This window comes from Micropterus dolomieu, linkage group LG10 (genome assembly GCF_021292245.1).
Source record: "Micropterus dolomieu isolate WLL.071019.BEF.003 ecotype Adirondacks linkage group LG10, ASM2129224v1, whole genome shotgun sequence".
NCBI lineage: Eukaryota > Metazoa > Chordata > Actinopteri > Centrarchiformes > Centrarchidae > Micropterus > Micropterus dolomieu.
In genome coordinates this window covers 7,475,714-7,483,688 of record NC_060159.1, presented here as the reverse complement: position 1 = coordinate 7,483,688, position 7,975 = coordinate 7,475,714, and the positions used below count along the sequence as shown (strand labels likewise).

The window sequence follows — 7,975 nt, the reverse complement described above, 5'->3', positions numbered from 1 at the left end:
ATAACTGGTATATTGTTTTCAATATGATAACTAAAAGAAATTCGCAATTATTTTTTAAATGCATGCCTGAGCTTCAGTTTTACAGGGCTGTCTTTTTCAAATTGCTGAAATAGTGCCCAGTCCTTGAAAACATTTCACTGAAAATAGGGAAAGTTCAGGAAGGCAACTTGATTTCCTAAATACATTTTGTTGCGCCAACATATCCTGGGGAACTGTCTCCACCCTCCAGGCATGGTATCTATTTAATCTGTTTGAGGCTGTTCTTGAAAACAAAGTAGGCTATTCAAATGACAACTTAACAACTCTTATCTGGTGTCAGGAGAGTTTTGAGATGTAAAATTCGGTCCACAGGCCATACAAGATTGGGAAAACTCTCCATAGACTATTTAGGAACACACACAAATGTAAGCAAAGGTTTTCAAACACTCGAACACACTTTCAATTGCGAGCACATCCACAAGCTCATACACACAGAACAGCGGCAACATGGAGAGCTTTTTGGCTTAGCCTTTAATTAGGCCAACACTAAGACACTGTGAGAGGCCAGCATGTTCCATTCCGCTGCCCTCCAAACTCCCCCGGGCCCTCTCAGCCTCACCCCAGGCAAATTCAGCTAAGCCCTGGCCGTTGATCAGCATACACATCCGCACGCACTTTCACACAACCTCACTTCATACTCCCAGGATCACATGCTCTTGCAGATGTGCGCAGTCCCTTCGAACACGTGCTCACTTGTTGGTGTCTTTGTCTTGTCCTCAGCGAGTCAGGCATACGCCCTCCTGCCTATCACCAATCCATAACTCCCGCTTAAGTATTCTGTTAATTACAGCTTTCAAGAAGAACCCTTTACCTCATGTCTGTGCCTTCCTCCCCTCTCTCATCGATTGCAACTCCTTGTTTATTTGTAGATAGGCGGCGTGGCAGTGGCCTTTTAAGCACCTATCTCCTCAGCTCCCTCCCATCCCCTCCCCTCCTCCTCCTAAACCCATTCTCCCTTTTTGATAAAGGATTGGAAACAGATAAGAGAGGAGGTGGTGCAGGACCGACCTCTCCTAGGCTTTGTGGCCAGATGACTGAAAGGAGATGGATTGTGGCTTCGCCGCCAAATTTTCCTCCCATGGCTTGAGTTACTTCTTTGTTTTGTCTCAGGCTCAATGTCCTTGGAGCAGGGGGTAGTACCACTGGCAAGACTCGTTCAAGGTAGCTGGTCAATGGTGGAGGAAGAGGAGTCGGGAGGAGAATAATGGAGAGAAGAGAGTGGAGGTGAATTGAAGAGAGGGAGGGCATTAATTACAAGGTTGACACATTCAATAGAATAGGCTGCAGTCAAACCCCCTGCCGTAGGGAATTGGAAAACAGCAACTACAGAGTACTACTTCAATATCGGAACCCAGTTGCAGTGATAAAGACCGAACACAGGGGGTTTGCTACCTATCTAGAAGTGTGTCTTTGTTTGTGTGTGTGTGTTTTAGACCAAAAGAAGGAGTGAAAGAAAGAGATTATTCTGCATGTGAGAAAAACGAACATAAAGTAACTCACTCCACTGTTTTGGTGGACACAATCCCCCGATCCCCAAAACAGTGGATTTCTTGTTTGACAGCATTGGATGGAACTGCCAAAACAACATGGAGGAAAGTCCTGGTTTTATCCTGGTACCCTTGTCTCAATTACCAAAGCACACAGTGAATGTAACCAAAATGCAAAGGTTGGTTTTGTTGTTAATGTTAAGAATGGCAATAGCAGTATGTTGCAAATGTTTACTGTTTGTGTGACCTTGCCCAGTAAATCCCCCCAATACATTTTAGAGCGAAGGGGGTTGAAAAAATACCATGTTACAATATAATCATCATTAACATCACAAGTATAAAACATAATTAAACAAAAAAAAGGCTTTCTTTTGACTAAATCAAACCAAAATATTTTTTGTGCAATGGGTGTAAATAAATGACTTCACATCTCCATTAATCCGACAGTGTGTGAAATCGTGCATGCTGCCATAAAGGCTCTAATGCTCCATGGCATGAATTTGACAAGTCTCTGAAGCTCTACTGGATGGATGAACACCATTTTACCAAAAGATAGTCACTCATTTGGATGATGGTGGAGAGCTCTTTGGAACACCGCGCTCCAACATCTCCCATAGTTGTTTATTTGGGTTCAGATCTGGTGACTGCGTAGGCCAAACGGTGTGATTGACGTCATTTCCAGACTAATCACACCATTCAGTGACGCCTGAATGAATGCATTTGCATATTTCTCCACTCTATTGTTCCTATAATTTGACACCGATTTGTGATTCTGTGGCTATACTGTACATTACCCAACCTAACCCGTATCTTTCATAAACATCAGGTTCTCGGTGATTGCCACCTGAAGTCTCCCCTATTGTTACCAACACCCAAAATCAGCTCTGTCTCACTCAAAGTTGACTTATCAAAGTTTTTTATGTGAAAACTCTGACCTCCCGCTGCATGAAATAATATTGCCGGAGCACTATTGAAGGCGCTTGGCGGTGCACATAGGTGAAACCCCACAGAGAGATGGATTCTATTGATGGATGACTATTACCATGTACTCATTGCTTCCACAAAAGAATGGCAGACTGGTGCACTTAATTGTTAACCCTGTGTACCTTAAAGGTTGCAATGTATGTCACACTGAAATAAGAGCTACCTGTCAAAACCAATCACTTCATCAAGGTTGCCGCTGGCAGACCTCAGCTTAAATTGTAGAGTTGTTTAGTGAGAAAAGCAGGGCCAGAGTGAGCGCGTTGCCTTAAATGTTACTGTGGAATTGTCGTCCTTGGCTCAGAGGGAGGCAGCTGAGTAAACTTCTGAAAAGTACAAACTTCATTGGAATTTTTTTTCTGTCTCATACCGCATTTTGTGTGTGTGTGTGTGTGTGTGTGTGTGTTTGTGTGCGATGGAGAGAGCACAGGACGCGTGGGAGGTGCATTGCAATGCATGTACTTCTGTTCATCATTAGTGGGGAGGAACTGCTTGCGAGATAATCAATGAGATGATGTAAAGGTATTTGATGTATGTAGGGTTGGAGACGATATCAGGTTTGTCACAGACACCGGTGGCTGGGACGTGGGGTTGCTATGCCAACCACTGGCACAGCTGGTCTAGCTTTGGAGAACACAATGAAGCTGTGTTTCAGCGGGCAATCATCAAATTCAGACAAAAGGAAGGCACCGCGCAAACGAAAAAGGTCATCAGGCATGTTTATTCACAGTTTGATTTTGATCTCGAAAACAGAGATCTGTATTGTCAGCTTGATTGCGTTGTCTGTTTTCCCCTGTGAGGAAGAGCCATTTCAGTGTATAGCATTTTAGGTTCAAGTACTTTTCTATTTGATGTTGTCAATATCAAAGGGAAGATTAGCCCTGCTTCATACAAGACGCTGATTCCTTTTAGCATCTGTCCGTCCAGCTCTCTAATCCATATTCTTCAAAGGCAGATGGGCATCTGAGACAGCGATTCTCAAGTTGTTTTATAAATAGAGTCTACCTGTAATTGAAATACACAACCAGCATGTCAGAAGAATGGAGGATTTGACAGGGCTGGCGTAGAAAAGTATGGCTCGCACTCTCTTTCAGCTTGCAAAATTTTGTTTGTAGCTGTCAGCTTCAATTTAAAACTACAATTTCAGTATGTGAAGGAAGACTATATGCAGAAGTGCCGCCTTAATTATCAGTTCACACATTTTCAGACTTTCTGTTGAAGTCAGCTCAGGTGAGAGAGAGAGAGGAAGTTACGTAGCTTTCTTTATCATCATTGCTTGAAAATAGCACCAGCTACCTACCAGCCAAATAAATAGTAGAGCTGGTTGCTTGGTGTGGCAAAGGTGGCGGCCTGTTTGACAAATAATCAATCCATCTTGGCTTATTGCATTCTGTACAACTAGTCTGAGGCAAACAAACCAAACTAGCAAAATCCATTTGCTGCTGTGGTTTGTTGACATTTTGTGAAAAATAACTCTGCAACACTATCTGCCTCACTGGAAGAGCATGCTCTTTATTCAGCCAACATGTGTCAACTCAGGGCCTTTATCATTTCATAGAATGGGTTAAAAGTGCATTCCCATATATACATGCATAAATACATACTGTACATATATTTAATATTATATTACCTGTACACTAAAAAATTATCCAATGACAACTTACCAAATACAGCATTTACCACAGTCTTTACCGCACTCCCAGCAATTTCAGAATAAGAATACCAACAACAAAATGTTACATAATCAGTATAAACCTACATCAATTCATAAAATATAATCATAGAAATATGGATAATATTTAAAATTTTAAATATATATATATATATAAAAATATTAGAAATATTAAATTAATTATATTTACATACCGAGTCTGTAGTGTGGTTCCGGTGGCAGCAGTGTGTATTGTGTTGCTTGCGTCCTTGTGTGCATGCACAATTCAAACAAAACAACACTAGCGCTAGTAGAGGTCAAAAACTCTACAGGGTACATTTAAAATCTGCTATGTAAAATCTGAAAATGCAAAAAAAAATCTGCATTCATCTTTGGAACCTGAGAATTCTCTTTCCATTTTCTAAGGAATGTGACATCAAAATTGACTTTATCAATACCAATAAAAGACAAGCTCATCATGGAATGTTTGGCCTCCAAAAATGTGTGGACACCGGGTGTTTTGTACAGTATCTTCACTTTAATGGATCTATCTATTTAATGGTTACTTTCAATTTCACCCCTGATTGGATGGGTAAAGGTTGAGGACAATGCACAACCAATTTTGTAAAGCAGTGTTTGTACAATCTAAACCCTCCCCACTTCTTGGACCAAAAAAGGCAAGTTTAGAGTTTAAAAAGTTCAGAATGAGTAAATGTGAGTTTGAGTCATAAAGGCCCAGGGATAACATCAGTGGCTGAGGTCGTTGTGTTGTATTTGTGTATGAGGGCCTTTCAGATATTGCAGAGAGAGGGGCAGAGAGAAAGCGAGAGAGACAGAGACAGACTGGGAGAGAGTGAGGAAAAGAGGAGTTCTGGGCTCTCCGCGAAGCCTTGGCAAAGGCAGACAGGCTGCACTATCCTCTGGGGAAGATTCAATTATAAATGATGCTTCCACTCAGAGCCATCTTGGAATCCCGTATTCTTTAGGAGATCTTCTTCACCTAATCCTCAGAAGGGTTTGGTGTGGCCTGCTTCTGAAGTGATATGCCTCATACACATTGTGTGTCATGCATTATGAATGATGGGAAGGAGACACTCATGTCCTTATTTCGCTGAGAGCACTGTGAACATCAACACTAGAGCTGACAGAATGCTAATTTTCACCGTAGAAAGGAGTAGGATTGAGTCAGTTTTCCAGAGCTTTAGTGTGCAAGTGTCCCAACAATTTATTTTCAATCGTTGTGTGTTCTCAAGCTGACTTTTCCCCACCTTTGCTGTCCATCTTCTGTCTGTCTGTCTTTTTACCCAGCATCGCTCTGCGTCTCTTCTGCCTCCTACCTTCTTTCCTTTCATCTCTCTGCAACGTCTCTCCCCCCCTTTTCTAAAAATTCGACTGGTGGCTGTGTGCAGTATTAAAGTCAGCAGACAGGTCTCCTTTGTAGCCAAGAGTGCTGCGTGCATCTCAGCTGCAAGCCCACCCCACCCTCTCCCTCTCCCCCCCCAGCGTCTGAAATCCTCCACAGACCCCCTTCCCTCTTCCTCATCCTCTTCCTTTTCCAACCAGAGAGAATAGGAGCTGACATCTCCAGAGAACCGAGAAAAAAATCATTTAAAGCCCTTCCTCTCTGTCCGCTTGCTGCTACAACAGAGGAGAGTGTCAGTGATGCAGCAGGAGGGGAGACGGGGGGGGGGGGGGGGGGGGGGGGGGGGGGGGGGGGGGGGGGGGCGGAGAGGGCGGTGAGGGAGGGTGAGACTTGCTATCTGAGTTTCGCAGTAATGAGGGGAGAGTTGTTATGGCTCACCTTCTGCTGTTCATGTCTGTGTGTGTGTGTGTGTGTGTGTGTGTGTGTGTGTGTGTATGCGTGGGTATTTTCACTTTTGTATACACACATTTGCGCCTTTGCAGTGCTACATGAAGCTGAAGTGAGGGTACATGACTGCTTCGTTAATGGGTGTCTGTGAGTCGGACTTCCTGTTCCTCAGCAGCGATCTGAGGATGATTTGACAGGCCTGTGAGAAGGGAACCAATGCCTTGTCCTGTTGTGCTAAGAGAAGAGGAGGGCTGGGGGGCACACCTACGCCACTTGACTCGCTCTCCGTCTGTGTTCCTCTGTTCTCCGTGTGTGTCTCTCCTTCCTCCTGCAAAAAGTAACTCTTCCAGCTCTCTACCCTGCTCTCCCACTCCACATCTCTCCGCTCCTGCCTCAGCAGCATGATACAGATGGCAAATCAAGCTGTTCAACGTGGAAAATATGGCGAGTATGTCCCCTGCCAGTGGAGGGTGACAAAAAAGATAAGAACTTTTTGATTGAACCATCTCATCCCAGTCACTGCACCTGAAGTGTTTTTGAGCACAATCCAATTAGATACATTACACATTACTTTCAAGCTACAAGGAAGAATAAGCTCTTGTGGGATACATAGAATAGTGTTTTAACCCAGGCCAATTCATTATACTAGCTAGGTTAGTCCCAGGAATAATATTTAATTAAAATATGCAGTTTATCTGTCAGTATTATTTAAAAAATATTAATAATTTGTTCCAAGCAGGCTTGATGGTTCCTTCACTGGCATATTAGTCAAATAAGACAAAAATATGTTTTTCTGTTTTACTGAGAAACTCTTCCATGCATTTAAACTCCTAAATGTGGTGCACAGAATAGTACAAAACATATCACAAATCAACAGCAGCACAAACTACAGGCTCCAAAATGAATCTAGTGAGTTGAATCTACACCTCTTTAAAACCGTTTCATCCAAAACTTTGAACTTTGTAACCTTCATGGAGTTGGGATTTATTGTAGTGCTGCTCTATTAGACTGCATTAGTTTTAGCTAAGTGTGCCTAATAAACTGGCAACTAAGTGAATGTTAGGTTACACCATTACAGCTGAAATGATTAGTCAATTAATCGATGATTGACAAAATTAATTGGCAAATATTTAGATAATTAAGTCAATCGTTTCGGTTAAAAAAGTAAAACATTCCATGTTCCATCTTCTCAAATGGAAAGGTTTGTTGCTTTTCTTTGTCATATATGACAGATGGCAGATTAAACTGATTGAAATAATTGTTGGTTGCAGCGCTCTACACCAGCACAATATGCTGTTGTGATCCCTTTTGACATTGGCTGTTTGCTGTCACCTGCACTCCCTCTGCACTGGCACCAACAACCAACTCTAACAAATCTGTCTGCACTAAATCTCATGGCAGCAGAGAGGCCTTAGCTTCTCTTGGAACTGTAGGGCAACAGTAGCACAAATACAACCACTGTAGTATTTGACTGCTCAATCCTAGCGAGTGGAGCTGCTGCCCAGCGGCTCAGACTTTATCATCCTGGCTACTGGTGCTACTTTGCAGCCCAAGCAGCAGAAGCTGCCTGAGCCTCTGCCTCGCTTTGTTGCATTTGCTAGTAGGCTGTGGCTCATAAAGTTAGAAAATGACTCTGACAAAATGTTCTACAATATAAAGTAATCCATAAAATCCTCTGTACGCATTGTGTAGACTGGGAAATAACTTTCTAAGCTATAATCGACTGTGTTATGTTCTTGCCTTGAAGGTTTTTTTGTCACATTTGTCATTAATTTAAATGTAATTTATGTTCCCTTCCAGCGATCATATGTGATACAAGATTCTTACATATATATATATGTATATATGTATTATTATTACATTTATATATATATATATATATATATATATATATATATATACAGTGGGTACGGAAAGTATTCTGACCCCTTTAAATTTGTCACTCTTTGTTTCATTGCAGCCATTTTCAAAAAATCAAAAAAGTTCATTTTATCTCTCAGTAATGTA

At 42.0% G+C, this 7,975-nt stretch overlaps 1 protein-coding gene and 1 long non-coding RNA gene across 5 annotated transcripts in view; one reads left to right on the top strand and one right to left on the bottom strand.

The window, feature by feature from the left end:
• Positions 1-7,975, top strand: part of nrxn3b (neurexin 3b) — a 297,359-nt gene that overhangs the window by 204,816 nt on the left and 84,568 nt on the right. The gene's annotated exons all lie outside the window — the stretch shown is intronic.
• On the bottom strand, positions 3,210-4,502 carry LOC123977633. The gene is made up of 2 exons (XR_006826721.1): positions 4,374-4,502; positions 3,210-3,512 (listed from the first exon to the last, which is right to left on the bottom strand). It is a non-coding gene; the product is annotated as an uncharacterized LOC123977633 (long non-coding RNA).